A 27,205-nucleotide genomic window follows, 5' to 3' on the forward strand; every position below is an offset into this window, starting at 1 on the left:
CGACAAGAGACCCACGAAAGAAGAATGGCTAGAACGACTCATGGAATGTGGTGAAATAGCAAAGTTAACTGGAAAACTTAGAGACAAAGACAAGAGAGACTTTAAAAAGGACTGGGAACCATTTATGTTGCACTTACAGAAACATTGTAAAGAAGTGGACTCACTAGCAGGGTTCGAGTAAACGCTTGCAAATCACAAAAAAACCCACAGAAATTAAGATGTAATAACTGGAAAGTAACAAAGTACAAGAGGTAATTTGAAAATAAGTATGGTGCAAAAATGTTGAGAATATAAGAATATTTAATTTAAAGACTGCAATATCAAGGTAGGAAAAAACAAGCAGAGGAAGAAAACAGCTACAGGGCCAGAAGAGGAAGTTGAGGGAAGTCGGGGTGTGTGTGTTAGGGAATTGTGCTCTTTTTCTTCTTTGAGATAATGTTCATTGTGATGAACATAAAACTGCAAAACTTAATAAAAACTATTTTTGGGGAAAAAAGAGGGATGCCCTTACAGCAGCAGCTCCCAATCTTTTTTGGGGGGGAGGGGGGAGAAGACTATCCTCTTGATTCCATAAAGCCCTCCCCAGTGCCCCCCACCCTACCAAAACCATCATTCAGAAAAGCAGAGTGCAGAGCCCATTCAGGAAGATAATGACCCGATGAAGTTCAAAACTGTAACAATTAAATGCACGTTTGTTCAAAACCCAGCGAAAACTATTCAGTTTAATTAATGCAGCAAAACAGATGAGTTTGTTCCAGGGGCGCCAGCTTTTCAAAGTCGGACAGGCCACCCCCAGCTCCCCATTGCTGCCTGCCCAGCCCATCTCCCTGGCATCTGGCCTCTCTGGGCCTCCTTGTGTGCACGAGGGAGATAATGGCTCTGCCCTCCTGCAAGCTGAGGGTGCGAGAGGGGAGATAGCGCCCTGCAGATTGTGGGGCCTTTGGGCTCAGATAAGCGGAGAGAGGGCTCCTGGCTTGGGTCCTGCTTTCAGGCTTGGCTTTGGGTTCGCCATCATGGTGAGAACAGGGGAATGGACCAGGTGAGCCATTGATCCAGCAACGCTTTTCCAATGCTCTTATGCAGGCTTCCCCAAATTAAGGCCCTCTTTTATGCGGCCCCTGGCAAACCCCGCCGCCCGCTCTTAATGGCGCGGCGTGGCTGCCCACTTCTGGGTCACCGGAGCGTCGGAAATAGCTTGTGTGCATGCACAAGAGTCATTTCTGGTGCACTTCCGGGCCAGAGGAGGCCCATGCGCATGCACACAAGCTATTTCCGGTGTTCCGGCGCCCCAGAAATGCACCGAAAATCGTGTGTACACACATGTATGGGCGCATGCTCCCGCGTGCTCCGGCCCACAGTGCAATCGGCGCTGGCGGCACTGGCCCCCGGCGAGGTAAGTTTGGGGCCCCCTGCTCTTATGGAACCTCCAAGTCTAGAGGCAGTCTATCTGGATTCCTAGTTTCTGAAGAGTATTTGGCCTCTGTGAGAACAGGGTGCTGGACTAGATGAGCTGCCTTTGGCCCAACCTAGCAGGCTCTTCTTGCAATCTCATGGTAGCCCCCCAATCTCTCCCGCTAGGAATGAGGCACCAGTCTCCATCTCCCGGGGTGGGCCTGGACTGGCAGCTCACTGCTAAAAATGCTGCTGCTTCAGCTATGGCTCTCTGAGACCCCCACCGGCACTTGGCACTTAAAGCAGTAGCATGCCACTTCCAACAGCCGTGGCTCCCCAGCCACCACCCCAAACTCCTGGGCCCTGCAGTTTGTTAAGGGTGCTGAGAGTTCCCCTCCCAGAGCTACTACAGTTCCCAGAGCCCCCCTGTCAAGAGGGCTTGGTGGTTAAACCCCTCTGAGCACTGTAGCTCTGTGAGGGGAATGGGGGGGTCTCTCCTCTCAGCACCCAGTACAAACTATAGTTCCCTGGATACTTTGGGGGGGGGGCATGATGACTGCTCAAAGTGCTATGATGGTGCTGCACACATACAGTTCAGATGGGGCTTGAGTGGAACCAGCAAATGTCACAAGAGTCGCCGTGTTATAGTGGTCAGTGTCAGACTATGACCTGGGAGGGGCCAGGGTTCGAATCCCACAGTCAGCCATGAAGCTGGGGGCCAGCCACCGCCTCTCAGCTTAGCCTACCTCGCAGGGTTGTTGAGGGGGTTAAATGAGGTGCAGGGAGAACCCCCGTGTACCCCACCTGGAGCTCCCTGGAGGAAAAGGTGGGATATAAATGCAGCAAGAGAAAACGGAGGTCTTAAAGCAGAGGTCAGGTGGCCGCCTGCTGGGGTTTCCTTACCTGTGATTCCTGCCTTGCAAGGGGGTTGGAATAGATCAGTGTTTCTCAACCAGTGTGCCTCCAGATGTTTTGGGACTACAACTCCCATCATTCCTGACCACTGGTCTTGCTAGCTAGGGATGGTGGGAGTTGTAGTCCCAAAACATCTGGAGGCACACTGGTTGAGAAACACTGGAATAGATGACCCTTGGGGTCCCGTCCAACTCTACAATGCCACGGTTCTGAATAAATATTCATAATAAAGATCATGCTGGGCAAGAGGTATGTAGACCAAGAGGAGTATTTGGGTCCTTTTCCATCTGGGTTCGGGTCTGGGTGGGGGGCTGAAAGAACCTTGGTAGGTGACCTAGGCTGTGAGCCGGGTAATGGGAGTATTGGTTCTGCAGGGCCTCTCAGCAGCACACCATATACTGACCAGGAATGGCTTGCCCAGCTGGGCAGAGGCACCCCCCACAACCTCTGGGCACCAAGAAAGGACTGGTGAGGCTGGGTCAGGATGGAGGCTCAGTGGGCCCTCTCATCCGTGTGCCTCCCCCCTCCCAGCAGGCCTCTCCACTGCACCTGTTGAGCTGCTGCCTGGCGTGCGGAGGCTGCTTTGCTGCTGGGACGGTGCCTTCTTCAAAGGCTGACATTCCGGCACTTCCCCTTGCAGGGGGCTGGGCTGGATGACCCTTGGGGGTCCCTTCCAACTGCTGTTCTACAGTTCTATATGCTAAAGCCTAGACCAGGCCAGGCCAGGCTGGTGCCCAGCAGACAATGCTGCAGCCAGCATGACCAATGGTCAGGGGCAAGGGCCGACCTCCACAATCCTCTCAATCCTGGTTGGTGACTCTTCCCTTCCCTGCTCCTGACAATGGACTGACCGGGTGGACTTCTGCCTGCAGCTTCCCCTTTCCTTGGCCTTGGAGACTGGGCTGAGCAACTGCTTTCTCGAAGGTTCCTGGGTGCGCCCTTCTCCTCCCGGCCGCTGGCACTATCTGGGTGAAGCAGCTGAAGGCAGGCACCCACCCACACCCAGAGCGCCAGGAGACCTGATAGGACACCCCCTCCACCCTCCCTGGAGGCAGAGATAACGGGGGGGGGAGGAGAAAAGGCACTCAGGGTGGTGTATTGCAGCGGCAGCGGCTGGGCTGAGAGCATCCAGAGCCAAAATTATGGTCTCTCTTCAGAAAGGGGAGCCCAGGGGTGGTCCGGAGGATATTGCAGAGTTGGAAAAGGTCCCGAAAAGGGCAGCCCAAGCGATCGAAGGAGATGGAGGGACTCCCCTCTTAAGAATAGTTGCAGCCTTTGGGACTTTTTAGTTTTGTTTAGGGAAAAGGCGAGGAAGATGATGGAAGTTTATAAAATGACGCCCTGCATGGAGGAAGTGAATGAGGGAATTGTAGAGTAGAAAGGGATGCGGGAATCTCAACTAGAGCATCCATTGGGTTCAGGAGTGCCAGCTTGGTCCCGCCACCGTCGGTGCCTGGGGTTGTGGGTGCCCTGCAGCGTGCCTGGCCCTGGCATCGAAATGTGTGGGTGCTTGGCCCTTTCACGGTGGATTTTTGAGTGCTTGGGCACCCAGGGCCCCAAGGAGTTGGCACCTATGGTAGCAGATCCCCACCCAAGCTCTGCTTAGAAACCTCCAAGGTAGGAGAGTCCACAACCGTTGTAACTTAAGGCCATTGGTTCGTGTCCTGCCCTCCAGAGCAGGAGAAAACAAGCATGCTCCTTCTTCCCTGTGACAGCCCTTCAGATGTTTGGAGGTGGCGATCCTATCTCCTCTCAGACTCCTCTTTTCCAGGCTAAGCATACCCAGCTCCTTCAACCCTTCCTCATAAGGCTTGGCTTCTAGAACCTTGATCCCTCCTCTGCACATCTTCCAGCTCGTCAATATCCTTCTTAGACTGTGGTGCTCAGTGGGTGGAGAAAAGTCTTTCTTTCTTTCTTTCTTTCTTTCTTTCTTTCTTTCTTTCTTTCTTTCTTTTTTCTTTCTTTTTGGCACAGTTTTTCTCTAGAACTCATGGGGAGATTCAGGGTGGATGAAAGGAACCCCATCTTGACACAGTGTCTAGTTATACTGTGGAACTCCCTGCTACAGGAGGCTGTGGTGGCCACCAATTTGGGTGGCCTGAAAGAAGGATTAGCCAGATTCATGGCTCCTAGCCAGGCTGGCTCTGCTCTCCCTCCACGCTCAGAGGCAGCGATGCTTCTGAATCCCACCTGCAGGAAACTGCATCTGGGGCTCCGATACTCCTTGAAGGTTTCCCCTAATGGCCATTGTGAGAAGAGGATCCTGGACAGGATGGGTCCCTTTTGGCTGAGCCAGAAGACTCTCACTTTTATCATTCCCAATCTTAAGGAACCTTGGGAAATGGAGTTTCGTGAAGGAGCGCTAGGAACTTCCAACAGAACTTTCAGCAGACATTATAGAACTTCGAGTCCCCAGAATTCTGCAATCGTTTGTTCAACTATTCTCAAGCCAGGAGCTGGGACCAAGCAGCAGGAGCTCAACCCGTCGCGGAGATTCGAACTACCGACCTTTCGATTGGCAAGCCCAAGTGGCACAGTGGTTTAACCCACCGTGTCACCTGCGTCCCTTGGGTCACTTTAGAAGTCTTCAATTCTGTCTTCACTCTTGCCCCCCTTCTGTACACATGTTCTGCTTCAAAGCCCATATTTCAAATGAAGCTCTTGCTCAGGGAGCCTGAGGTCTTCTGGATGTGGTCTGACTCTGCTTCCCATCCCCACTGACCGTTGGCTGGCCGTGGGCTCCCAATCCCTGCCCTTGTTTAACCTTCCTGTCTCCCTATCCCTGTCACTTCCAACTCTCCCTCTGCTGTTCTCTCCCCATGCTGTCAAACCTAAATGTAAGCTCCCTGGGGCACAGTCCTCTCCTACATTCCAAGGGCCCTCGATTGATAAATGGTAAAATAATAATACAAAGAAATGGATGGGGAGATGATCAATGAGACCAGGGGGGCCCTTGGAGCATCGGAGGGAGTCTGCCAGGATTTGGGGACACAGCAGGGGTCCCTGGCTCCAAAAAGTACTGCAGCTCCAGGGGGATCAAAGTGCCACAAAGCCCTGGACCCCATTTGGTGCAATGGTTTCTTTTAAGTGACAGTGGATAAAGACCCCCCCCCCCACTTTCCCAGCCCCCCCACCAGCCAGCTTATCAAAGGCATCTCCCCCCCCCAGCCCGTCCCCTCCCTCGGTCCCAGAGAGAAAGAGACACAGGAAGCCAGGTCAGATTGCAGAGGGAGGATTTATTAGAGGGTCAAGCGTCACATGGGGGCAGGAAGGGGGGGGGCCCACCCCACCCGGTGGGTGGCGAGACCAGCAGGAGGCTGCCACTTCTCCCTGGGGGGGTCTCAGGGGTACTGGAGGGCCATTGCGTGATCCACCACCTTGACCACCTTGTGGAAGGCATGGTGGTAAGCAGGGGTGAATTCCTGTCCAAAGGGGGGCCAGGAGGGTGATGAGGACCTCGCCCAGGAGCTGGAAGAGAAAACAAAAAGAGGGGGTGACTCCTTCTGCCAGGGGGCCCATGTGTGGGTCGCCCTCTCCCCACAACAGATCCCACAATGAATTCAACAGATTGAGGTTGAATCCTGACAAGACAGAAGTACTGTTTTGGGGCGACAGGGGGTGGGCAGGGACGGGTGACTCCTGGGTCCTGAACGGGGTAACTGTGCCCCTAAAAGACCAGGTCAATTCTGTGTCCAGGGCAGCTGTCTACCTGCTCCACCTGGTACGCAGGCTGAGTCCCTCCCTGCCCGCGGACTGTCTCACCAGAGTGGTGCATGCTCTAGTTATCTCTCGCTTGGACTACTGCAATGCGCTCTATGTGGGGCTACCTTTGAAGGTGACCCGGAAACTACAACTACTCCAGAATGCGGCAGCTAGACTGGTGACTGGGAGCAGCCGCTGAGACCACATAACGCCGGTCCTGAAAGACCTACATTGGCTCCCAGTACGTTCTGGGCACAATTCAAAGTGTTGAAGTTGAATCCTGACAAGACAGAGCACTATTTTGGGGGGACAGGAGGCGGGCAGGTGTGGAGGACTCTCTGGTCTTGAATGGGGACCAGGTGCGCAGCCTAGGAGTCATTTTGGACTCACAGCTGTCCATGGAGGCACAGGTTAATTCTGTGTCCAGGGCGGCTGCCTACCAGCTCCATCTGGTACGCAGGCTGAGACCCTACCTTCCTGCGGACTGCCTCGCCAGAGTGGTGCATGCTCTGGTTATCTCCCGCTTGGACTACTGCAATGCGCTCTACGTGGGGCTACCTTTGAAGGTGACCCGGAAACTGCAATTAATCCAGAATGCGGCAGCTAGACTAGTGACTGGGAGTGGCCGCTGGGACCACATAACACCGGTCCTGAGAGATCTACATTGGCTCCCAGTACGTTTCCGAGCACAATTCAAAGTGTTGGTGCTGACCTTGAAAGCCCTAAACCGTCTCAGCCCTGTATCCCTGAAGGAGCGTCTCCACCCCCATCGTTTAGCCAAGACACTGAGGTCCAGCTCCAAGGGCCTTCTGGAGGTTCACTCAATGTGAGAAGTGAGGTTCCAGGGAACCAGGCAGAGGGCCTTCTCAGTAGTGGCGCCCACCCTGTTGAATGCCCTCCCGTCAGATGTCAAGGAAATCAAGAACTATCTGACATGTGAAGGCAGCCCTGTTTAAGGAAATTTTTAATGTCTCATGTTTTACAATTTCTTATTGTGCAGGAACACACACACACCAACTAGGCAGCCCTTTGGGGTGGGGGAGCAGCCTCACCCTGAAGTTGAGGGGGTCCACGTGGAGCTTGTCGCAGTGCAGTTCACGCAGCTCAGAAAAGGACTCCTTGACCTTGTTGAAGTCCATTGATGGCGGAAGGGCTGAAGGGGTTCCCAAAGCGAGGGAACACCACCGACAGGCTGGAGAGAAGGAAGGAAGGAAGGAGGAAGAAGGGAGAGGCACAGGTGGTTATTTTCCAGGAGAAAAGAGAAGCGCCTCCCCCAGCCTGCCTAGAGAGGCAACCAGGCCCTGGCCTTACCGGACAATGATTTCATCACGAAGGGAGGCCATGTTGACTTTGCTGCAGGCAGTGTGGACGATCTGCTTCCCTTTTGTGGTCCAGGGCACAATGATGGCTGGCTGTGGACTAGGAGCTTCTCTCGGCTGCTGGAGAAAACCTTCTGGGCTGAGCTGGAGCTCCTTCTAGGGCTGGAACCTTTTATACCCTGGACCCAAGCTGCTCCTCCCGGATTTACAGAAGCCTGTAAATAGTTCTGCAATAGTTTGTTAAAGTATTCTCAGGCCAATAAAACTTGGTGCCATGCTCTGAACCCCTGGGCCCAGCACAGGTACCTATTTATCTACTTGCACTTTGACATGCTTTTGAACTGCTAGGTTGGCAGGAGCTGGGACCAAGCTCACCCCATTGTGGGGATTCAAACCGCCGAGCGTCTGATCGGGAAGCCCTAGGCTCTGTGGTTTAACCCACAGCGCCACCCGCGTCCCTAATGTGATTTTCCTTAGGGCATCCCTATTTTCCTCAGAGAAATCCTGGAGGGTATGGAGGAATGCCACCCCTGAGCCAAGGAGACAAACAACTTGACAAGCTTTAGAAGGCATCTGAAAGAAGCCCTGGATGGGGAAGCCCCGAAGGAGCGTCTCCACCCCCATCGCTCAGCCCAGACACTGAGGTCCTTCCTCCTCCGAGGGTCTTCTGGTGGTTCAGCTACAGGGTACCAGGCAGAGGGCCTTCTTGGCAGTGGCTCCCTCCCTGAGGAGTGACCTCCCATCAGATGTCAACTTGGGTGGCCTGAAAGACGGACTAGACAGATTCATGGAGGAGAAGCTCTCAATGGCTCCTAGCCAGGCTGGCTCTGCTCTCCCTCCGCGCTCAGAGGCAGCGATGCTTCTGAATCCTGCTTGCAGAAAACTCCAATCCTGCTTGCCCATTGGGGTACCTGGTTGGCCATTGTGAGAAGAGGATCCTGGACTCAATGGGTCCCCTAAGACTGACCCAGAAAGCTCTGACTTTTGTCATTTCCAATCTTAAGGAACATTGGAAAATATTGTTCTGTGAGAGAGCACTAGGAACTTCCAACAGAACTTTCAGCAGACATTATAGAACTTCAAGTCCCCAGAATTCTGCAATTGTTTGTTCAACTATTCTCAAGCCAATAACACTTGGATGTGTATATTTGCCCAGACTGATTCAGGTGGCATTTCAAGGGGTGCAGAATTTTCTGATAAATGCCTGCCTAGGACCTTAACTTTTCTGGCTGTACCACTTTGGGTCACTTTAGAAGTCTTCAAGTGGATCTTTGCTCCTGTCCCCTTTTGTTGAGCCTCCTGTTCTGCTTCAAAGCCCATATTTCGAATGAAGCTCTTTCTCGGGGAACCTGAGGTCGTCTGGATGTGGTCTGACTCTGCTTCCCATCCCCACTGACCGTTGGCAGGCCGTGGACTCCCAATCCCTGCCCTTGTTTAACCTCCCTGTCTCCCTATCCCTGCCACTTCCAACTCTCCCTCTGCTGTTCTCTGCCCATGCTGTCAAACCTGAATATAAGTTCCCTGGGGCAGAGTCATTGCCTACATTCCAAGGGCCCTTGATTGTTAAATGGCAAAATAATAATTATAATAAAAATCTGAAAGTACACTTAATCATCTTTAATTGACTCAATTATCCTCAATAGACAAGCAATTGCAACTCTGTTTACAATGCTTTCTTGGGCCCTGCTTCCTCCCAGACAACATTCGCACCTTCCTCTCCAACCTGGCCTTGAACATGGCTGGCTGTCTGACCTCCGTCCCCCATAGCGGCAACTCAATCTCTCTGATGTGGACTGCAGAGGAGAACATGAAACATGAAAGGGGTTTTTTGTATAAATATATCCCCCCCCCCCGCTAACACTGCCAAACTCCCAGCGTCACCCACCCTTCACATTTCGCCAAATTTAATCCTCCATTTTACATACAATAATAAATAAATATAACATAATTAATAAAATAATATAATTAATAAATATGCACAATCCATTTATCTTCTTTTCTGTCTGAAAGTCTCAGAAGCCGTCAAGATGCTCTACAGGGGTGCCCAAACTTTTTTCAAAGAGGGCCAGATTTGATGAAGTGAACATGCGTGAGGGCCAAGCACAGTTGTTGAGCTTTTTGAAGGATAGAAGTTGATAAGCTTTCTTGGGGATTTCATCCCACAAGATAAACGGCTGCAGGGGCCAGATTAAACCAACCCTTTCACTGTTCTTATTTCCAACTTCAGGCTGATGTAATCTCAACAAGATCCTTGTCTCCTCTCCATCCTTTCCCCTAAACTCATGAATCTTCCTGCTTAAGAGACAGTGGATCCAGTTGTCCCCCATCTTTTCTTCTTCATGTTGAATGGTTTAAGTTTTAAGGTTCATTATTGTTTCACAAGATGTGTATCTCTTTAAAAGCCAGAAGTAAAGGTCAGGACCTAGTTTTGCAGCTGTGGGGCAGTATAGAAGGTGATGTTAAGTTTGTGTTATTTAAGCTGTGTCACCAATTGGATAGAGTATATAAGGAGCATTGTGTACCTTTCTCAGTACCCTGGTGGGTGGCTGTGTCATGTTTTGTTATTTTCTATAATTAAAACCAAGCTGAAGATTTATTTTGCATTCTCTTAATTATGCACAGAACATGTTTTCACCTCAGCATGCTTTCTGCAGGGCAGTTAATTGGGTTAGATTTCATAACACTTGGCTTCCAGTCTGCTGCCAGCGCCGTCCGGCTGCGATTGCCTCGAGCTCCGAGGCAACCTGTGCCGCGGGGGGGGGGGGACCGCGAAAGCGACGCGGCTGCCCGTAAGAGCCACATATTGAGCTTTATGTGAACGAATGTGCTCGGCAGTGCCCCAATTCTTACTCCCCTGGGGTGGTAGTCGAAGGGGGCATTTTGAGCGTCACTGTCACCCTCACGGCTGCAAAGCTTCGTCGGCGGAGAGCGGCGGATTCTCCCACAAGAAAATAAAATAAAATTGGGAAACCGTGAGTAAAGGATTTAAAAAGTTTAAGATTTGATGAAATTGGCTACAGAAGAGGCTTAAAAAGGGAGCCAACCTCTTTCAATTGAGAGACTGTGATGCAGTAACCTGATCCCTTGCCAGGAAGGAGAAACAAAGTATCTAATTTACTAACAATTGGCTTAAAAGAAGCCCCCCCCCCCACCAGGGAGCCAGATCTAGGTCCCTGGAAGGACCAACGATTGGACTTTGAGTTGTGGAATTGCTAAAAAGAAGAAGTGGGGGTATGATTGAAAGAAATTTAAAGGAAAAGATGCCCAGACTGGGAAATAAAATGGACTACAATGTTTTGGAATAAGACTGCCACCATTTCCTGTGTTGCAACTTGCTGTTTTCCCATGAGACTGGAATAGATAAGATGGCTCTAGACTCAACATTTGCAAAGGACCAGCATTGGCAAAAGATTCTTCTAGAACTCTTTGACATTAAAAAGGAACTGAATTTGTATACCAAGCAGCTGTGGGAATACAATAAAGAATTAAGAGAGGTGAATGGAGAAAACTGCATGGAAAATAGGACTGGAATGGAGACTATAAAATTGGACACAGATGACAAAGAGGAATTATCAACACTGGACATTTCCAAGGTGCAAGAAGAAGCTGTACAATTTGAAGAGAAGGATGAAGAAGAATGGCAGAATGCTCCACAAGTGGGAGATGTGGAACAGAAGAAGGATTGGACGCAAGAACTCCTCAAGGATGAACCAGGGTGGTTTTTTGCCCCCCCAGTGAGAGAGGGGGGACAGGGCACGCTCTGGGAAGTTAGAAAGGAAGGTACAGGTGGAGGGGGGAGGAAACAGCAGAAGTGGGGTAAAATTGTTTTGCAGAAATTTTGGGGAAAGGTGGGAGTGGGTTAATAGAATATAACGGATGGTAGGGATGGATATAATGGAAGGCCCAATACTGGTATGACATATGGACTTCGTTGGAAACTCCTGGGGAATCCGGATCTGGGGCTGGGGGGGGGAGATATATTATTATGTTTGAAACAATGTAGGGATGTAAGGGTTAATATTAGAATGAAGAATCGTTGTTAGTAAAAAATTATTGGCTAAGGGAATATCTTAAAATAATGAATAAAGGGCAATTAGAGATATTTGGATTGTAATATGAGACTAAGGTGATATTATTAGAATTTGGAATTATAGTCGAATATAGAAATAAAGGATTGAGAGAGTAATGTTTTAGGATGTGCTAAATAACAATGAATACTGTTTAAATAATACTGCAATAGGGACCCAAGGTAGGGGGGGGGTGTCCGAGGGAGTCCAAAGTGTTATGACTAAGATATAAGTTAGAATTTTTGTTTTTGCATTTTTGTACTTTGTATTTTTTATTTTTTCTGTTTTCTTTTTTCTTTTTGTGTTTTGTATTCTTTGTATGTTTTTTGTTTATGAAAATCTTCAATAAATACATTTTAAATAAATAAATAAATTTCATAACACTTTGCTACTTTTATTTCTCAGTAGGAAGTCCCAAGGGGTCGTCAAAATCCCTCAAAAGTCCCTCAAGGTTGTCACTCTCCATCTTCTTTCAGGCAAAGTCCTTACTTATAAAATTAATCCATCGCAAAGAGGCAAATTTAAAGTCTACTCTTCCCGAAAACTTTGCATTCCATTGCTTTAGGGTAGGGTAGATACAGGGCCGTCTTAAGCCCTGGCGCCGTGGTGCGACGATCCCTCTGGCGCCAGCTCCATTTCTGAGCGTGGCCCTGTGCCACCCAGCCTGGCCGAGGGGCCGGCCCTGGGTAGATAACCCAGATCCCGAAAAATATTACATAAAATATTCCCTCCCCTCCTTCCACCATTCAAGCAAAGCAGAAATTAGTGTCCTTCATTCTTTCCAAACAGATGCTTTTCTCCGGCAGCATAAATCAGGATCTTTTCGAAGGGGGCGTGTGCCTCTCCGCTTGCCAATTCTGTCCCAATTCAATGCTGTTTGCCGGGATTGTTCTTGGACAGAGCCATGGAGCCCAGCGCCCTCGCCTTTTTTTGTATGGGAGATAAGGATTTCCATCCCAGCTCACAACCCCCAAAAGAAAATAACGGATGACCGCAGGTCATGCCCTTTCGATACCCCCGGAAGATATGGGGAGACATGCCCCTTACCCCCCATTGATCTCTGCCTGGGACCCCTCAGAGGAAGACTTGCTGGGTTCAGTGCCCCCATGGTGTTTTATTTTGGATCACTTTGTTTGATGTTTCAATGAAGGTGGTGAACTCCTTTTTGATCATGGGTGTGAAATATGTTGGTGGGGGTGTTTATGTGGGATGTGAAACACAAGAGCAGTCAAGTACTACATCCCTAGAGTGGACGTAGAAGGGGATGTCGGAACTTCCTGTTTCTCCTGGGGTGGGGCAGATTTCCTCTGCAGGTGACTTGAGATGGGCGTGGCCTCACCTGTGCAGGTAACAAAAGCATACATAGGACTGGCCGCCATCTTTCTCTCTCTGACTACATTCTGGAGGAAGCAACAGCTGTTTAGCCTAAGATGCCTGTCACAGTGGCCGGAGTGGACTACTTCAGAGTAACGACGCTACGCAGCTCTGCATTTTATTCTTTTATTGGTGCTGCGTATTTACAGTGCTCAAGTCATTGCTATTTACACGGAGCGATGTTGTCAGTCGGTTTCAGAACCTCCTAATGGCTTTTGGCGCGTCTTTCTCCAACACAAAAGCTTTGGCAGACCCATCCTCTTGCCCCTCCTCTTCCTGCGTAATTCTGGAGTTGGGGGGATGGGTCTTCCCCCCTTACTTGCCCCTTCCTGTCCCACCTGGGACCCTGGCTCCTCTACCTTGCCTGAGCCTCGGACACGACTTCCTGCTTCCCCACTGGAATCGGAACTCTCCCTGCTTTCCCCTTTGCTCGGGGACGGGCTTGAACTCAGGAGGGGAGGGACTTCGCGATATCCCCTGTCCCTCACATCCACCCCCCTCCCAAGCTCTCCTTCACCCCTCCCCAGGCCCCCCCCATGTGTCGGTGACGACTGGAAGCCTAAAAACTCGGTGCTCTCTGAGCCCGTTGGTGTGAACACCTCCCCCCAGTCCTGCGAGCCCCCCCCTTCCGCCTGGGAGGACGGGAATCCCAAAAAGTCCGTGGCGTCAGAGCTGGTGGGGGTAAAAATGTTTTGCCAATCTGCTCCTTCCTCTGACTGGGTGGATCTTGGCGACACCCATACCTCATCCTCTGGTTCCTCAAACTCCGCTTCCCAGCGCCATGGTGAGCTGTTCTCCCGTGCCTCCTCCTCCTCCCCCTCCCTTTCCATGTGCCAGGGCTTGGGTCTGTGGGGAAAGAGGGCGTGAAATTCTTCCACCAAGAATTCCTCCTGTATCTGAGTGGCGGGAACCCATTCATTCTGGGACGGTGGAGCATCCTCCCATGCCATGAGGTACTCCAGGCCCCCCACCCCCCACCTTGAATCCAGGATGGCCGTGGCCTCATTGAGTTGCTCCCTGCTTTCCCTCTCCCCCCCTCCCTCGGGGGTTTGTTCGCTGTCTCTGAGCCTGCTGCTTTCCCTGTATGGCGACAGCAGCGATCTATGAAACACTGGATGCACCCTCATGTCCTCTGGCAGTGCCAGCCTGTATGCCACCGGGTTGACCTGTTGCGTGACCGTGAAGGGGCCCAGCCATTTGGGTGCCAGCTTTTTGCACCTCCCTCTGGTGGGAAGGCCCTCCGAGGACAACCACACCTTGTCCCCCACCCTGATGACCTCCCCTTGTCGCCTGTGGCGATCTGCCCCCTTTTTGTACGCTTCCTTGGCCCTCTCCAAGTGTTCTCTGAGCTGCTGGTGCACCGTCTCCAGTTCCTCTGCCCAATCCTCAGCCTGTGGGCCCTCCTCCTCCTCCTCCCTCTCCCTCTCTGGGAAAGATCTGAGGTCGCGCCCGTAATTGGCCTTAAAGGGCGACACCCCTGTGGAGACGTGCACTGCATTGTTGTAGGCAAATTCTGCTAGTGGCAAGCGATCCACCCAGTCCGTTTGCCGCTGGCTGACGTAGCATCTCAGGTACTGCTGCAGAATGGCGTTGACCCTCTCCGCTTGTCCGTTGGTCTGCGGGTGTCTAGCCGTCGACAAGCTGACCTCCACCTGCAGGAGGTTCATGAGCCGCCGCCAGAACCTGGAAACAAATTGGCGGCCACGATCCGAAATAACCCTTAAAGGTAATCCATGCAGTCTGAAAATGTGATCAACAAACAGTTTGGCTGTCTCTTCTGCCGAGACTGCCCTGGCACACGGTATAAAGTGACACATTTTGGACATGAGGTCCACCACCACCAACACTGCAGTCTTACCCCTGGACGAAGGCAGATCTGTGATGAAGTCCATGGACACCACTTCCCACGGCCTGTGTGGTGTGGCTAAGGGCTCCAGCAACCCTGGTGGCGCTGCTCTGACCACCTTCGCCCGCTGGCAGGTGGTACAGCCCCTTACATAGTCTCGAACATCTTCCCTCACCCCTGGCCACCAGAAGTGTCTCATGACTAGGTGAGTGGTCTTGTCCCTTCCAAAATGCCCCGCTGTAGGGTTGTCGTGCATCTGCTTGAGGACCGTACGTCGAAGCTGGGTGGTGGGTAGGTACAGCGCACCCTTGTAGAAAAGCAGCCCTCTGCGTTCTGCAAAGTCTTTTGCCTGCTCCCTCCCCCCTCTCAGTTCTCTGAAGATGCGGTTGGCAAATTCATCCGCTGCCGTCAGTGCTGTGAGTTCTGCCTCGCTCACCACTGCTGCTCCGCAGGACCATGCCGACGGGGGGAAAATGTGCCTTGGGGCTGGTGGCGCCTCCTCCTCCATGTACTCTGGCTTGCGGGAGAGGGCATCCGCCCTGACATTCTGCTCTCCTGGGATGTAGTGTATGGAGAAGTTGAAGTTCGAGAAGAACTCCGCCCACCGTATCTGCCGCTGGTTGAGCACCCTGGCAGTTCTCCAGAACTCCAGGTTCTTGTGGTCTGTGCACACCTGGATGGGGTGCTTGGCGCCCACCAGGAAGTGTCTCCAGTGCTGGAACGCCGCGTGGATCGCAAGAAGTTCCCGATCAAAAACTGTGTAGTTTCGCTCGGGCTGGGTCAACTTCCTGGAGAAGAAGGCACAGGGTCTCCACTCTCTGTTGGCGTCCAGTTGCAACAAAATGGCGCCCACAGCCTTATCAGAAGCATCTGTTTCAATGCGTAGGGGCGCGTCCTGAACCACGTGGAACAGGTTCTGGTCTGAGGCGAACACCCTCTTGAGGCTTTCGAACGCTGCTTGCGCCTCTGGTGTCCACCTGAACTTCTGCTTGCCTCTCAGGCAGTCAGTGATGGGAGCCGTAACTCGAGAGAAGTTCTTGATGAACTTCCTGTAGAAGTTGGCAAAGCCTAGTAGGCGTTGGGCATCTTTGCGCGTCCTGGGGCTGTGCCAGTCCAGGATGGTCTGCACCTTGTCCTTGTCCATTGCCAGCCCCTTGTCTGACAGCTTGTAGCCCAGGAAGTCCACCTCCTTGGTGTGAAACTTGCACTTCTCCAGCTTCACATACAGGTGGTTCTCCTTCAGGCGCTGTAACACCTCCCTGACGTCCTTCACGTGCTGCACTGGGTCGTTGGAGTAAATAAGGATGTCATCCAGAAAGACCAAGCATTTCCTGAAGAGTAGGGACCCCAGGACGTGGTGCATGAAGGCCTGGAAGCATGCTGAGCCCCCTTGCAACCCGAAGGGCATCACCAGATATTCAAAAGAGCCCAGAGGCGTGAACATCGTGGTTTTCCACTCATCGCCTTCCCGGATCCTGATCAAGTTGTACGCCCCCCTCAGGTCTAGCTTGGTGAAAATCTTGCCTCTGCGTGCCGCTGTCAGGAGATCATCCACTCTGGGCATGGGGAAAGCCACTGGCTCTGTCACCGAATTCAGCCGTCTAAAATCCACCACAAGACGGCGCTGTTGCGTGTCTTTCTTGTCCACCCAGAAGACCGGGCTGCCCCCTGCTGCCTTGCTTTCTCTGATGAACCCCCGCTTGAGGTTCTTGTCGATAAAAGCGCGCAGATCCTCCAGTTCCTGGTCTGACATGGCGTACAGCTTGGCTGGGGGTATAGTTGCCCCAGGCACCAGGTTGATCTGGCAGTCAAAAGGCCTGTGTGGGGGCAGGTGGTCGGACTCCGCTTCACTGAAGACCTCCTGCAGGTCCCAGTATGGTTTGGGTATCGCCTCACCCCCTTTGACGTGCATGGTGGCCACCGTGGCTATCGGAGGCCCCTCCCCTGGTTGGTGCTGCATGCAATGTTCCAGGCAAAAGTCCGATCCAAAAGTGATGCATCTCTGATGCCAACTTATGGAGGGGTCGTGGCGCGCCAGCCAGCTCATGCCCAAAACGATTGGGGGGTCTGAGATGGTGGTGACGTTGAATGCCAGTGTCTCTGAGTGCCTTCCAACCGTCATTCTCATGGGGGGGGTTTGATGAGTGATGGCCCCTCCCAGCAGCTCTCTGCCGTCAATGGTTGCCACGTGCAGAGGAAAATCCAGCTGCAGAAGCTGGATCTGGTGCTCTTCTGCAAAGTTTCTCGAGAAGAAGTTGGCTGAGGCACCACTGTCAATTAGGGCGAGGACCGTCAATGGATAGCCATTTGGGAGCGTGAGCGTCACTTCGAGAACCACTCCTGCTCTGGGAGGGGTGGGCTGGCTCTGCTCCTCTCTGTGCGGGTGGGTGGGCTGGGGCTGTTGTCTGCTGACTGTGCCTGGCTGCCGCCCCTTGTCTCCTGCAGCCAGGCTTTCCCGTTTCCCTGCTGTGGTGCTGCGTCAGTGGGGGAGGGCACAACCGTTCCCGCCTTTCCTTGCCACTCCCTGCGATGTGGGCAGTCTCTGACGAGATGCTGGGGGGAGTTGCAGAGAAAGCAATTCCCACCCCTTCCCTCCTTGCGTCTTGGCGCCGCTGGGGTTTGAAAAGCCCGCGCGCGCGCGCTATCAATCTGCATGGGTTCCTGGTCCTGACTGGCCCCAGGCGTGGCTTGAAAGGGTTGTTGAGGGAGTGGCTTCTCCTGCGACCGTGGGAACCAAGCCCGCTTTGCGCGCGTTGCTTGCTTGTCGCTCCATCTGGATTCCTGCCTCACCCCCACCGCCAGAGCCGCTTTGCTCAGTTGATCCATATTACTGGGCTTTGGACCTCTCGAGAGCTCATCCTTCACCTCCTCATGCAACCCCAAGTAAAACGCCGCTTGCATTGGGGCAGACTCCAGATCCCACCCCAATCTGTGCACCAGCATGGTGAATTTCGCCCAATACGCGCGAACTGTCATATTTCCTTGGCGTAAATTATGAAGTTCCTCCTTAGTCTGGTCCATATGACTATCGGACGAATACATCGTTTTCAAACCTTCTAGAAATAGTTTGACATTCTTCATGCAAGGATTCCTTGTTGCAATTAACGGTCTTAGCCACTCCCTGGCCGCCCCTGTAAGGTGCTCCACAATAAACGCTACTCTGTGCTCATCATCAGGGAACTCATCGTGGTGCAGCTCAAGAGCATACACAATCTCAGTCTCAAAGCCCTGAAACTCCTTCGGGTCTCCATTGAACTTGCTTACTAGGGTCCCGGCTCTCCTTCCTGGCAGCACTTGGACTTGGGGTGCCCCTCCCGCCTTGTTTTTCTCTGCATCCAGCTTGTTTTGGAGGTCTACCGCCACCGCCCTTAAATGCTGCTCTTTTTCCTGGAGCTCTCTCACCTGTTCCGCAAGTTGTAGCCGGTCGTCCTGGACCTTCTTAGTCTCCTCTTTAGCTGCCTTCAATTCTCCCTGCGCCTGCAGCGACAGCTGTTGCAGTTCTAGCTGGGCTTGCTCAGCGATCTGCCGCCACTTCTCCGCCTCTGACACGCTCATCCCGGCAACTCCAAAGTAGCCCAAAAATGATTAGGAGGTTGCTGTCACAGTGGCCGGAGTGGACTACTTCAGAGTAACGACGCTACGCAGCTCTGCATTTTATTCTTTTATTGGTGCTGCGTATTTACAGTGCTCAAGTCATTGCTATTTACACGGAGCGATGTTGTCAGTCGGTTTCAGAACCTCCTAATGGCTTTTGGCGCGTCTTTCTCCAACACAAAAGCTTTGGCAGACCCATCCTCTTGCCCCTCCTCTTCCTGCGTAATTCTGGAGTTGGGGGGATGGGTCTTCCCCCCTTACTTGCCCCTTCCTGTCCCACCTGGGACCCTGGCTCCTCTACCTTGCCTGAGCCTCGGACACGACTTCCTGCTTCCCCACTGGAATCGGAACTCTCCCTGCTTTCCCCTTTGCTCGGGGACGGGCTTGAACTCAGGAGGGGAGGGACTTCGCGATATCCCCTGTCCCTCACAATGCCCTTCCAGCCAAGAGAGGACAAAGGGAATGTCTCCTTATGGGATAGTTTCCAAGTGTATGTAACGTTTTAAGCTAAGTCTGCCTTCTGGGATCCTATTGCAAACAGGATAATGGGTGAGTAAACCTTTTCATACTGTGTCGTGGCTTATCTTTTATTGGGGAATAAAAGGGGAAAATACCAGGACGGTTATTCTAGAGGTTTTTAGCGAGCCTTAGCGAACGCATCCGCTGTGAGTTTAAAAGGGGAATGTTACTCTGCTAAATTGTGGAACTTCTTAACACAAGTTGGAACAGGATATAACCAAGCAATATATCCTCCCCCATCCCTGGACATTCCCACAGTTTATTGGGTTGTTTTTGTTTTGATTATGTATTTTGTATTTTTATAGCGTACAGTATTTTGCTCTGTAAACCCCATGATTGAGCAAAGGGATGAATGAATGAAAGGAATGCCCACTTCTCCCTGCCAATTTGGAGGCAGCTAGATCCCCCACACCCACCTGGAAAGAAGCAGGGAGTGAGGGGCATTGCGGGGGGTGAGTGGCCCTTGGGGGTCTCCAGAGCAGGGGGAGGGTCCGCACCCCCCTCTGAGTCCCTCCATCCCCCCAAACATTTCTCCACAGTAGGAAGAGCAGGGAGGGCAACAGACCAGGGGCAAATGCCAAGAAATGGGTGGGGAGACGAGCATCGAGACCAGGGGGGCCCTAGGAGCATCTGGGGAGGGGGACATCTTGCCAGGAACTTTGAGGATGAAGGATTTGGGGACACAACGGGGGTCCCTGACTCTGAGAAGCACTGCAGCTCAATGGTTCCTCTTGAGCAACAGAGAGGGCCCCCCACTTTCCCAGCCCCCCCACTAACCAGAGGCATCTCCCCCCCACCAGGCCCGTCCCCTCCCTCCATCCCAGAGAAAGAGACACAGGAAGCGAGGTCAGATTGCAGAGGGAGGATTTATTAGAGGGTCAAGCGTCACATAGGGGCAGGAAGGGGTGGCCCCCACCCCACCCGGTGGGTGGCGAGACCAGCAGGAGGCTGCCGCTGCTCCCTGGGGGTGTCTCAGTGGTACCGGCGGGCCATTGCGTGAGCCACCACCCTGACCAGCTTGTGGAAGGCATGGTGGTAAGCAGGGGTGAATTCCTGTTCAAAGGACGATGATGATCATGACCCCGCCCAGGAGCTGGAAAAGAAAAAAAGAGGGGGTGACTCCTTCTGTCAGGGGGCACATGTGTGGGTCGCCCTCTCCCCACAGCAGATCCCACAGCAGATTCAACAGATTGAGGCTGAATCCTGACAAGACAAAACTACTGTTTTGTGGGGACACAGGGTGGGCAGGTGTGGGGGAATCCCTGGTCCAGAATGGGATCACTGTGCCCCTGAAGGACCAGGTGTGCAGCCTGGGAGTCATTTTGGACTCACAGCTGTCCATGGAGGTGCAGATCAATTCTGTGTCCAGGGCGGCTGTCTATCAGCTCCATCAGGTACGCAGGCTAAGACCCTACCTGCCTGTGGACTGTCTTGCCAGAGTGGTGCATGCTCTAGTTATCTCCCGCTTGGACTATTGCAATGCGCTCTGTGTGGGGCTACCTTTGTAGATGACCTGGAAACTGCAACTAATCCAGGATACTGTAGCTAGACTGGTGACTGGGGGTGGCCACTAAACTGCCAAGCCGAATTCAAAATCTTGGTGTTGACCTTGAAAGCTGTAGAAGGCCTCATCCCTGTATACCGGAAGGAGCATCTCCACCCACATCGTTCAGCCCGGACACTGAGGTGGAACTCCCTGGGCCACCCGGCAGTTCCCTCACTGTGAGAAGTGAGGTTACAGGAAACGAGGCAGAGGGCCTTTTCGGTTGTGGTGCCCAGCCTGTGGAACGCCCTCCCACCAGATGTCAAGGAAATAAACAGCTATCTGAAATCTGAAGGAAATCCTGTATCATTTTTTATGTCTAATGTTTCACCATTTTTATGAAGAGTCGGACACAACTAAACAACATATGCTGTAAGCCAGCCAGAGTGACACACACACACACGGCACCCACCAGCCCCCCCCCATGACGGCCCTTTGGGGGTGGGGCTTTGGGGTGGGGGAGCAGCCTCACCCTGAAGATGAGAATTTCTGGAGAACAGGCGAATTTCCAGCAGATTGGAGGAGGGCAAATGTTGTTCCACGTTTCAAAAAGGGGGAAAGAGAGGACCCAAACAATTACCGCCCAGTCAGCCTGACATCAATACCAGGAAAGATTCTAGAGCAGATCATTAAGCAAACGGTCTGTGAGCACCTAGAAAGGAACGCTGTGATCACTAAAAGTCAGCATGGGTTTCTGAAAAATAAGTCATGTCAGATTAATCTGATCTCATTTTTGACAGAATTACAAGCCTGGTAGATGAAGGGAATGCTGTGGATGTAGCCTATCTTGATTTCAGCAAGGCCTTTGACAAGGTGCCCCATGATATTCTTGTAAAGAAGCTGGTAAAATGCGGGCTAGACAATGCCACCATTCAGTGGATTTGTAACTGGCTGACTGACCGAACCCAAAGGGCTCCTCCTCATCCTGGAGAGTAGTGACTAGTGGGGTGCCACAGGGTTCTGTCTTGGGCCCAGTCTTATTCAACATCTTTATCAATGACTTGGATGATGGGCTTGAGGGCATCCTGAGCAACTTTGCAGATGACACCAAATTGGGAGCAGTGGCTAATACCCCAGATGACAGGATCACACTTCAAAATGACCTCAACAGATTAGATAACTAGGCCAAAGCAAACAAGATGAATTTTAACAAGGAGAAATGTAAAGTACTACACTTGGGCAAAAAAAAAAATGAAAGGTACAAATACAGGATGGGAGACACCTGGCTTGAGAGCAGTACATGTGAAAAGGATCTAGGAGTCTTGGTAGACCACAAACTTGACATGAGTCAGCAGTGTGATGCAGCAGCTAAAAAAGCCAATGCAATTCTGGGCTGCATCAATAGGAGTATAGCATCTAGATCAAGGGAAGTAATAGTACCACTGTATGTACTGGTGTTTCCTGCTTGGCAGAGGGTTGGACTGGATGGCCCTTGTGGTCTCTTCCAACTCTATGATTCTATGATGGGGCCCATGTGGAGCTTGTCGCAGTGCAGTTGACGCAGCTCAAAAAAAAGCCTCCTAGACTTCTCGAGGTCCACTAAGGGTGGAAAGGATTCCCAATGTGAAGGAGAATCGGGCTGGAGAGAGGGAAGGAAGGAAGGAAGGAAGGAAGGAAGGAAGGAAGGAAGGAAGGAAGGAAGGAGAAAGGGAGAGCCAGAAGTGGTTATTATTCAGGTGGAAAGAGCAGCGCTTGCCCAACCAGCTTAGAGAGGCAACCACCCCCTGGACTTACCCAGCAAGGGCCATGTCCACTATCATCCTGATGGTGGCCAAAGAGAAGTTGCCCACAACCACTAAGTTTTCCATGATGGCTGGGAGCTTCTCTGGGCTGCTGGAGAAAACCTTCTGGGCTGAGCTGGAGTTTAAAAGGTTTAATGAGTTTAAAAGGTTCCAGGGCTGGAGCCTATTAAACCCTGAGACAAAGCTCCTCCTCCTCCCGGTTTTACAGAAGCCGTCCTGGTTTCTGATTTGATCTAAGAATGTCCTGCTTTTCCTCAGGACGTCCCTATTGTCCTCAGAGAAATCCTGGAGGGTATGGAGGAATGCCACCCCTGAGCCAAGGAGACAAACAACTTTACAAGCTTTAGAAAGCATCTGGAAGCAGCCCTGGATGGGGAAGCCCCGAAGGAGCGTCTCCACCCCCATCACTCAGCCCGGACACTGAGGTCCTTCCTCCTCCGGGGGTCTTCTGGATGTTCAGTTACAGGGTACCAGGCAGAGGGCCTTCATGGCAGGGGCTCCCTCCCTGTGGAATGACCTCCCATCAGATGTCAACTTGGGTGGCCTGAAAGACGGACAAGACAGATTCATGGAGGAGAAGCTCTCAAAGGGTCCTAGCCAGGCTGGCTCTGCTCTCCCTCCAGAGTCTGAATCCCACTTGCAGGAAACTCCAATCCTGCTTGCCCATTGGGGAACCTGTTTGGCCATTGTGAGAAGAGGATCCTGGACTCGATGGGTCCCCTTTGGCCTGACCCAGAAGGCTCTGACTTTTCTCATTCCCAATCTTAAGGAACCTTGGGAAATGGAGTTCTGTGCAGGAGCGCTAGGAACTTCCCACAGAACTTTCAGCGGACATTATACATCTTCAAGTGTCCAGAATTCTGCAACAGTTTGTCCAACTATTCTCAAGCCAATAACACTTGGTTGTGTATATTTGCCCAGACTGATTCAGGTGGCATTTGAAGGGGTGCAGAATTATCTGATAAACACCTGCCTGTAACCTTAACTTTTCTGGTTGTACGACTTTGTGTCACTTTAGAAGTCTTCAATTCTTTCTTCACTCTTGCCCCCCTTCTGTACACCTGTTTTGCTTCAAAGCCCATATTTCAAAAGAAGCTCTTGCTCAGGGATGGGGAGCCTGAGGTCTTCTGGATGTGGTCTGACTCTGCTTCCCATCCCCACTGACCGTTGGCTGGCCGTGGGCTCCCAATCCCTGCCCTTGTTTAACCTCCCTGTCTCCCTATCCCTGCCACTTCCAACTCTCCCTCTGCTGTTCTCTCCCCATCCTGTCAAACCTGAATGTAAGCTCCCTGGGGCAGAGTCCTCTCCTACATTCCAAGGGCCATTGATTGATAAATGGTAAAATAATAATAATAAAAAAATCTGAAAGTGTACTTAATTATGCTTAATTGACTCAATTATTCCCAAGAGACAAGCGATTGCAACTCTGATGGCAATGCTTTCTTGGGCCCTGGTACTGATCAGGTCATGTGGGCAGGATTGCGAGAAGCCAAGTTGCAGGGAACTAGGCAGAGGGCCTTCTCGGTAGTGGCGCCAGTACTGTGGAACGCCGTCCCATCAGATGTCAAAGAGAAAAACAACTACCAGACTTTTAGAAGACATCTGAAGGCATGTTTTATTTTTCTGTTGGAAGCCGCCCAGAGTGGCTGGGGAAACCCAGCCAGATGGGCGGGGGTATAAATAATAAATTATTATCATTATTATTATTGGGAGTGAGGTGGCTGCTTGAGGCGGCAGGAGCTGGGCTGGAGGACACAGTGGTGAGGCATCGTAGGACAAAGTTGCCTGCGTGTGCAACACAGCCTGCCACCCCCAAGCTAGCTTGCGCCATCTCCAGCACTCTAGAAAAAGATTCAGCTTCCAGCTGAATCAGGGCAGCTGCAGTTTCTTAAGTCTTGTGGCTCTTGGAGGGGGTAAACTACAGTTCCCAGCAGTCTTTGGGGGAAATCATGTGCTTTCACTGTACGTTGAGTACAGAGCCTTAGAAGATTTGGGTTTCTCCATCCTGTTTAACCTCCTCCCTGTCTCCCTATTCCGTGGGGACACAGCCCATCACCCTCATGCCCTGGCTGACCACCATCAGTGACAGAGCACTGGGCTAAATGGATCTTGGTCCAACCTGATGGGGAAGTCTTAAATTCCCCAGGAACTTGCCTTAAAGCCCTGCTAGAAGTATCTCTTCCTCTTGGATGGGAGCTGCCTGTGAGTAAAAACACATCAAATTCAAGAGGACAGCCTTCTAGCTAGACACGCCGAGAACTCCACTGTTACTCGTTGCCCTTAAATCCCATTTATATTGGTCATGATTAACTTGTCCTGTTGATTTTGATGCGTTCTAAGCTCAACGAACTTAGTTTGGATTCCACTGTATGTTTTTATCCAGGGGTCTGCAAACTTTTTCAGCAGGGGGGTGGTCCACTGTCCCTCAGACCTTGTGGGGGGCCCGACTATATTTTGGGGAGAGAAAAAAATGAACGAATTCCTATGCCCCACGAATAACCCAGAGATGCATTTTAAATAAAAACACACATTCTACTCATAAAAAACACCAGGCGGCCCCCACAAATAACCCAGAGATGCATTTTAAATAAAATGGCACATTCTACTCATGTAAAAACATGCTGATTCCTGGACCGTTCGCGGGCCAGATTTAGAAGGCGATTGGGCCGGATCCAGCCCTTGGGCCTTCTTTTGCCTACCCATGTTCTTATCTGTGAAATGGGAATAATACCTAGTGAACTCCTTTGAAGGGCAGCTGTGAAGTGATGCCAGGGGGAAACTGCCCAGCTCTTGGCATGTTAAAAGTGTTGTACAAAAGACTAACATCAGCAATTTGAGATCAATCCTCACCCTAGACCAATGGGCTGCTGGGTTATTCATTGCTAACCACCAGGCCACATTTCTTGGCTCCACAGAGGTGCCTAATATATTGCCCTGTTATGCTCCTGAGGAGCTTTGCGACTTACAGCGCCATTAACAAATGCCAAGCTAGTTTGTGCTGCCAGATGAAGGAGCGATGGAACGGGGTGTCTAAAGGATTCACTCAGCACACGCTTGAGCTCATGGGGAAAGAACACACACCCACACACCCCGGGACCGTGGCGGAAATCAATGGAAAATAAAGCCATATGAAGAGGTTAATTTTTTTGTGAATGATATCGTCAAATCAATGAAATGTTTAAAGAAGATGAAAGAAAAAATGGATTTGGATATACTAAATCGAGATTTGAATTTGAATTGTTAAACAATAAGTTTAAAATATTATCTAAAATATACAAATTACTATTGTAATGGCATTTAAAAGATGAAGAAATTAAATCAGTAATGATACATTGGGCTAAGATATAGGGCATAATATACCAATAAATTATTGGGGAAGGTTATGGAAAGAGGGAATAAACTTTACTGCCTGCAGTGCATTAAAAGAAAATATAATGAAAATGATGTACAGATGGTATATAACACTGGTAAAACTAGCCAAAATGTACAAAACAAATAATAAATGTTGGAAATGTAAAGAAAAAGAGGGCACGCTTTACCACATGTGGTGGGAATGTAAAAAAGTGAAAGACTTCTGGGAAATGATTTATAATGAAATTTTAAAAATGTTGAAATATTCATTTCCAAAAAACCAGAAGCTGTTTTACTTGGTATGGTACATAAGAATGATTTTTAAAAAGAGTTTTTCTATTCGACTGCTGCAGCAAGAATCTTACTAGCCCAAAGATGGAAGCAAGAAGAGATCCCAACAAAAGAAGAGGGGCAAATATGCCGAGGGGTTGCAAGAAGTTTTCTCATTATTGTCATATAACAATTACAACAATATCAAATAATAATGATCAAAATATTGTGAATAGGACTAAGATTAGCTGATGTAAGCTTGGATTTACAACAATAAGCAGAGTAATAAAATGCATAACTACCGGTAGAAAGGAATGAAGAAAACCATTAGAAGGAAGTCCTAGGCTGTGACAGCCAAAGATTTGCTATGTTGTGTTGGAAAATCTGTGTAAAATTTAATAAAAAAATTATATTAAAACAAAATAACAAAATGACCTTAACAGATTGGAGAACAGGGCGCCAGCTAAGCAGACGAACCTCAAAAGGGACAAATGCCAGGTTGTGCAATTAGGCAGGAAGAACCAGATGCACAAATATGGGATGGGGGAGAGCTGGCTTACTTGCAGTACTTGTGAAAAGGAGCTAGGGGTCTTGGGGGACCACAAGCAAAACAGTAAATGCTATTCTAGGCTGCATCCACAGAAGTCTAGTGTCCAAATAAAGGGAAGTCAGAGACCTGCTCTCTTCTGCTTTGGTCAGACCACACCTGGAGTCCTGTGTCCACTTCTGGGCACCACCATTTAAGAAGGATGTGGACATGCTGGAAGATGCGCAGAGGAGGGTGACCAGGATGATCAAGGCTTTGGAAGGCAAGCCGTAGGAAGAGGAAGAGGAAGAGGAAGAGGAAGAGGAAGAGGAAGAAGAAGAAGAAGAAGAAGAAGAAGAAGAAGAAGAAGAAGAAGAAGAAGAAGAGGAGGAGTTTGGATTTGATATCCCGCTTTATCACTACCTGAAGGAGTCTCAAAGCGGCTAACAATCTCCTTTCCCTTCCTCCCCCACAACAGACACTCTGTGAGGTGAGTGAGGCTGAGAGACTTCAGAGAAATGTGACTAGCTCAAGGTCACCCAGCAGCTGCATGTGGAGGAGCGGAGACACGAACCCGGTTCCCCAGATTACGAGTCTACCGCTCTTAACCACTACACCACACTGGCTCAAGGAGTGCTTGAAGGAGCTGGGTATGTTTAGCCTGGTAAAGAGGCAACTGAGAGGAGATATGATAGCCATCTCCAAATATCTCAAGGGTTCTTGTTTTCTTCTGCTCTGGAGGGCAGGACTTGAACCAAAGGCTTCAAGTTGCAAGAAATGAGATTCTGACCGATCATTCGGAAAAGCTCTCTGTGCAACAGACTCCCACCAGAGGAGGTGGACTCTCCTTCCTTGGAGGTTTTTAAACAGAGGTTGGATGGGACTCTGTCCTGGATGCTTTAGCTGAGATTCCTGCATTGCAGGGGGCTAGACTAGATGACCTCTCACAGTCCCTTCCACCTCTTAGGATTCTATGATTAAGTTTCTGGTTCTCTTGGCTCTTGCAAACCCAACCTGCTCTGCTAATAACTAGGCACGTGGGACT

At 50.8% G+C, this 27,205-nt stretch overlaps 1 protein-coding gene and 1 long non-coding RNA gene across 2 annotated transcripts in view; one reads left to right on the forward strand and one right to left on the reverse strand.

The window, feature by feature from the left end:
• LOC148686099 (uncharacterized) overlaps positions 1–27,205 on the forward strand; it is a 580,325-nt gene that overhangs the window by 252,800 nt on the left and 300,320 nt on the right. The window lies entirely within an intron of this gene.
• Positions 5,524–7,579, reverse strand: LOC148686103 (uncharacterized). The gene is made up of 3 exons (XR_015949821.1): positions 7,321–7,579; positions 7,062–7,201; positions 5,524–5,775 (listed from the first exon to the last, which is right to left on the reverse strand). It is a non-coding gene; the product is annotated as an uncharacterized LOC148686103 (long non-coding RNA).

This window comes from Zootoca vivipara, chromosome 4 (assembly GCF_965207765.1).
Source record: "Zootoca vivipara chromosome 4, rZooViv2.hap1.1, whole genome shotgun sequence".
In the NCBI taxonomy this organism is placed as follows: Eukaryota; Metazoa; Chordata; class Lepidosauria; order Squamata; family Lacertidae; genus Zootoca; species Zootoca vivipara.